Genomic DNA, 6,125 nt, shown 5'->3' with positions numbered 1-6,125 from the left:
TGGGGCGGATACATAAAGGGCACTCCAAATGTTGCTGCTGTTTATTAACTTGTAAATCCCAAAGCGAAAATTCTCTTCTCGTACCATGTTGCTGCTTCCTGGCCGCTGCGTTTACTTGGATTCGATGAATGTTTTTGTTTACATTTTATGTTTCTGAAAACAGAATTTTAATCACTGCCAACATCCCGATGTGATGGGTCCCGTGCCAGCACTGCTTCCTCAAAATACATGCTTACAGCTCTATCGGTTAGGCTAGTCCAAGAAGCGGAAATGATCCTCCTAAGTTGGCTGCAGAGCAGCCATTCTCAACTAGGGTTCCTCCAGAGGTGTCTAGAGGGTCCATGAGCTGCAGCTGATTAACCTCCCATCTCACGGGGCCCTTATAGTACCAGGGCCAATGCCAAGACACCAATGATCTTTTTAGCTGTCTGGCCACCAATGTAAAGAACATTCTTCCTATTGACCGCCAGTGCTAGGTGATTCTTCTATTTGACCATCAATGTAAGGAGCATTCTTCCAAAAACCACCAATCTAAGGAGCAATCCTCCACTGACCACCAATGTAAGAAGCATTTTCTCGCTAACCATGAATGTAAGGTGCTTCATCCTACTGACTGTAAGGAGCGTTCTTCCCACTGATCTCCAGTGGTAGGACATTCTTCCCAATGGCCCCCAATGGTAGGACATTCTTCCCAATGGCCCCCAATGGTAGGACATTCTTCCCAATGGCCCCCAATGCAAGGAACATTCTTCCCAATGGCCCCCAATGTAAGGAGCGTTCTTCCCACTGATCTCCAATGGTAGGACATTCTTCCCAATGGCCCCCAATGTAAGGAGCGTTCTTCCCACTGATCTCCAATGGTAGGACCTTCTTCCCAATGGCTCCCAATGTAAGGAGCATTCTTCCCACTGATCTCCAATGGTAGGACATTCTTCCCAATGGCCCCAATGTAAGGACCATTCTTCCCACTGATCTCCAGTGGTAGGACATTCTTCCCAGTGGCCCCCCGTGTAAGTAACATTCTTCTCACTGATCTCCAATGGTAGGATATTCTTCACAATGTCCCCCAATGTAAGGAACATTCTTCTCAGTGATCTCCAATGGTAGAACTTTTTTCCCAATGGCCCCCCAATGTAAGGAGCATTCTTCCCACTGATCTCCAATGGTAGGACATTCTTCCCAATGACCCCCAATGTAAGGAACATTCTTCTCACTGACCCCTAATAAATTGATTTTAGCTGGATTTCCCTGAGACCTGAAACCTGTTTTAAGGGTTCCTCTGGGTTAAAAAGCTTGAGAATGTCTGCTATAGAGCAATCACTGGGTCTGGGTGCACTGCTGGAGTCTATTCTTTTTGGAGGGGTTCCGGGTTTTGCCATCCTTCTCCCCAATGAATATCAGATCTCAACTCTTATTGACCGTTTCTAGAAGTTAAAGCTGAACTCCATGCAGGTATACATCTGTTTAATTCAGAAGAAATCCAGAAAAAAAAATGCATTTGAAATGCAGCTAATATAAGTACATTGATCTATATACCAGCTTTCCTCTGCACAGCAGGAAAGCCAATCAGTGAGCCAATCGTAGGCCTCATTGAATTGCACAGGGCTCTCCGCCCCTCTATTTTCTGTGTAACAAGCCGGGGCAGGTTTGTCCCTGTCTCCTAATTGTTAAGTTTGGAGACCCCTGTGATAGGGTGACAATGTAGGAGCACAAAAGGCCAGTTTACTGCCCTTCGGACTTTAGGTGGTAAGTGGAATTAGAAAATACCCTAGTATTTGTGGGAGGAGAATTTTCTCCAATCATTGATATTAGTGGAAGGAATAGTGGCCCATCATTGGTATCAGTGAGATTAATAGTGCCACATTGTTGGCGTCAGTAGGAGTAATAGTTCCCCATCATTGGTGTCAGTGGGAGGAATAGTGCCCCATCATTGGTGTCAGTGGGAGGAATAGTGCCCCATCATTGGTGTTGGTGGGAGGAATAGTGCCCCATCATTGGTGTCAGTGGGAGGAATAGTGCCCCATCATTGGTATCAGTGGGAGGAATAGTGCCCCATCATTGGTGTCAGTGGAAGGAATAGTGGCTCATCATTGGTGTCGGGAGGAATAGTGGCTCATCATTTGTGTCAATGGGAGGAGGTCATCAATCATTGATGTCAGTGGGAAAAACAGTGACCCATCAATGGTGTCAGTGGGAGGAATAGTGCCCCATCATTGGTGTCTGTGAGAAGAACAGTGGCTCATCATTGATGTCAGTGAGAGGAATTTTGACCCATCATTGGTTTCAGTGGGAGGAATAGTGCCCCATCATTGGTGTCAGTGAAAGGAATAGTGTCCCATCATCAGTGTCAGTGGGAGGAATAGTGCCCCATCATTGGTGTCAGTGGGAGGAATAGTGCCCCATCATTGGTGTCAGTGGGAGGAATAGTGCCCCATCATTGGTATCAGTGGGAGGAATAGTGCCCCATCATTGGTATCAGTGGGAGGAATAGTGCCCCATCATTGGTGTCAGTGGGAGGAATTTTGCCCCATCATTGGTATCAGTGAGAGGAATAGTGCCCCATCATTGGTGTCAGTGGGAGGAATAGTGCCCCATCATTGGTGTCAGTGAGAGGAATTTTGCCCCATCATTGGTGTCAGTGGGAGGAATAGTGCCCCATCATTGGTGTCAGTGGGAGGAATAATGCCCCATCTTTGGTATCAGTGGGAGGAATAGTGCCCCATCATTGGTGTCAGTGGGAGGAATAGTGCCCCATCATTGGTATCAGTGGGAGGAATAGAGCCCCATCATTGGTGTCAGTGGGAGGAATAATGCCCCATCATTGGTGTCAGTGGGAGGAATAGTGCCCCATCATTGGTGTCAGTGGGAGGAATAGTGCAAACACTGTTTGACACATATTGTTCAGACATGGTCCACTGTTGTCACCATCAGGAAGCTGGTCCAGAGGCTGCAGGAGATCAGCAGCACTGATATGGGGGAAACAATGAAGAGGTAAAAAAAATGCAGCTTTTCCAGGACCTTCTCACATCTTGGACGTCTGTTCTGATGATGCCATGTCTTAGAATCAGAGTCTCCCTTCCCAATTTGGCATTCATTTTGGTGATGGGGGGGGGGGGGGTGGTGTTGGGAGGAAATGGGCGGTCCATGCAAAAAAAATAAAAAGTTGCCTTCCTATAATAGGAGAAATTCCTGCATCCGGCCTAGCATTAACTCTCATTACTGCCGCTACATGGGCGCTCTAGATTGCTGCATTCCCGCTTTATTCCTCCTGCGATTTGCCATAAAAAAAAAAAAATACGTTCCAACGACCCCGCCCAACCACGCTCGCTACTCCGCCATGTTCTGATATAAACAAACTGTTTGTGAAAAAAAAAATAATGTGTGTCTTTATTATGAAAAACATTTTAAAACTTGTAGATTTTTTTCGTTTGTTTTTTGTTTTTTTTTATGGATTCTGTAACATTTCTAAGAAAATATATTTTATTTTGTTAAGTGATGAATCGTTTCGAAAAAAAAAGAGAAAAAAAAGTTCTGGTTAACCTTTTCCCTGCCGAAGAACCCCACAGCAAATGGACTCTGCGCATTGGCGGAGGGCCGAGGCGGCGTTGCGCTGCAGCTTTCTTGTTCTGGGGCTCCCCGCGCAGGGAAAAGGGTTAATTTAAAAATAAAATTTAATACGTTGTCGGGTGGTCGCACCCAGACGGGCCAAGAAAAAAAAAATGTGCAGTGGGAAAAAAATGCAATATATTTTTTTTTCTGTACTTTGTGTGTAGCTGCCAATGTCCTGAACTCGATTTAACTGTGACTGTGGTTTCCGTTTCGGGGTGAAGCAGTCGGACGTGAGTGGCACGAGCGGCCGCGCAGCCGGTGGGCGGAAGTACAATTGTTGATTTTTTTTTATTTTTTTTTTTTGTTTACGCATCCTTTTTCTGCATTTCACATTTTCTCGATGTGTAATCATACTGCCAAAGAAACAGTTTCATGGAATTATTGTAAATATAACACTTCCCCCTCCCGGATCTACCATAAAACACGTTTCTGTGATGTTTTTGTCTTCCAGTTGCAATAAAAATTTACCGAGTTGCATCAATTTCTCGAGTCGCTGTCGGAGTTTTTCTTTATGTTGTGTTTTTTGGGATTATTTTTTTTTTTCTTCAGAATATCGATGGTTGATTCTGCTGCTCTCTATCTCCCCCTTCTGTTCATGCCCCCAAATCAGCTAGAGATGTTGCAGCTGTAGAGGCAACTCTGCACATGCTCAGTTTTCAGTGAGTTTCTATGCTGAGCATTTCCTTCCCTATCCCATCTGAGCAGCCCATGTGACTATAGAGTCGGACATGTGAGCGTATACACAGTGGTTAATGACAGCCCACTCCCTCCCTCCTCCTCCATGCCCACTAACCAGCTACACACAATGGGGGTGGGATATTACATCTTGATTGATGGAGGCTTCAACTCCCTTTTTATTTGCAGACACAGGCTAGAGGAGCGTGACACAGCCTGTTACTGGCAGAAATCTTCCCACGCCATTTTATTTCTACAAAATAATAAAGATTTGCTTCCAAATAATATATATATGTGTGTGTATGTATGTATGTATATTAATTAAACCTTAATTAAGTAATTAAACCTTTCTAAAACCGAGCTCCTAGTTTTCCCCCCAGCACCCCCCCCCCCACTTCTCCATCACGACCAGCAATGCCACCATCAGTCCCACCCCGCAAGCCAGAGTACTAGGTGTCATCCTAGACTCCAATCTGCCTTTCCAGCCCCAGGTCCAATCGCTGACAAACTCATGTAGACTCCACCTCCGCAACATCTCCAAACTACGCCCGTTCCTAACCCCGGAAACCACTAAGCAACTCATCCACTCCCTCATCATATCACGACTCGACTATTGTAACTCCCTCCTCACTGGCCTGCCTCGCCGCAGGCTATCCCCGCTTCAGTCTATCCCCGCTTCAGTCTATCCTGAACACTGTGGCCAGACTCATCCACCTTACCAACCGCTCCGTATCCGCCACCCCCCTCTGCCAATCCCTCCACTGGCTTCTGATAGCCCAACAGATAAAATTCAAAATGCTAACATTGACGTACAAAGCCATTCATAATACTGCCCCAAATTACATCACCAACCTGTTATTCAAATACCACCCAACACGTACCTCCCATGCCTGTCTCCGGGACTTCTCCAGGGCTTCCCCTATCCTCTGGAACTCCCTACCCCAATCCATCAGACTGTCACCTACCCTCCTCACCTTTAGGCGCACTCTGAAAACCCATCTCTTCAGGGAAGCCTACCCCGCCCTCAGCTAATTGCCGATCTCCCCCACTCTTCCTACCACTCCATCCCCCACAGCTATCTCCTCCTGTACCACTATCCCCTCCCTCCTAGATTGTAAGCTCCAAGGAGCAGGGCCCTCAAACCCCTCATGTATCGAATTGTATTGTTACTGTACTGTCGCATGTTCTGTCTCCCATTGTAATGTACAGCGCTGAGCAAACTGTTGGTGCTTTATAAATCCTGTATAATAATATATATATTGTGTGTGTATATGTATGTATGTATATATACACGTATATAAAACCATTTATTGATATGTATTTGTACTCTTAATCCCAAAGACTGTTTGTTTTTTCCATTTTGAACATGTGACCAGCAGAAGAGGACTAAAAGCTCCTCTTCCTCCAGGCTGGGAATGAGCTGGGTCACCTGACAGCTGTATATCCATTAGGAAAAAGGTATTTTTTTTAAAAAAAATATTATTATTATTTTTATTTTATTTTTTTATTAAAATAATTACAGAGCCATCATCCACATACAGAAAGAGAAGGGGCAATGTCACAGTGTGTGTTTATCACGTTATGGAAGGGAAGACGTTGGTGTATTATTACAAATAACTGAAGTTTTTCTCCGCAGTCATCACTCGTATTCAGTGGATGAGATGGTGAGTTGGTGGAGCATTGGGCCCCGGTGTAGGTGAGTGCTCTCATCTGGTGTGGTAGTTCTTTTTATTCCCCCCCCCCCCCTGTACAGCCTTCTATGGAGTAGACCAATGTGACATTTCTACTATGGGCCTATTGGTTTGACAGCTACCTTGTCATTGGATAAAGTGTCAGTAAAC

The sequence above is a fragment of the Staurois parvus genome, unplaced genomic scaffold (assembly GCF_062004578.1).
Source record: "Staurois parvus isolate SC_StPar_1 unplaced genomic scaffold, SC_StPar_1.0 ptg001398l, whole genome shotgun sequence".
Lineage (NCBI taxonomy): Eukaryota > Metazoa > Chordata > Amphibia > Anura > Ranidae > Staurois > Staurois parvus.
The sequence above is the reverse complement of the archived record's forward strand: the minus strand, read 5'-3'. Positions refer to the sequence as shown.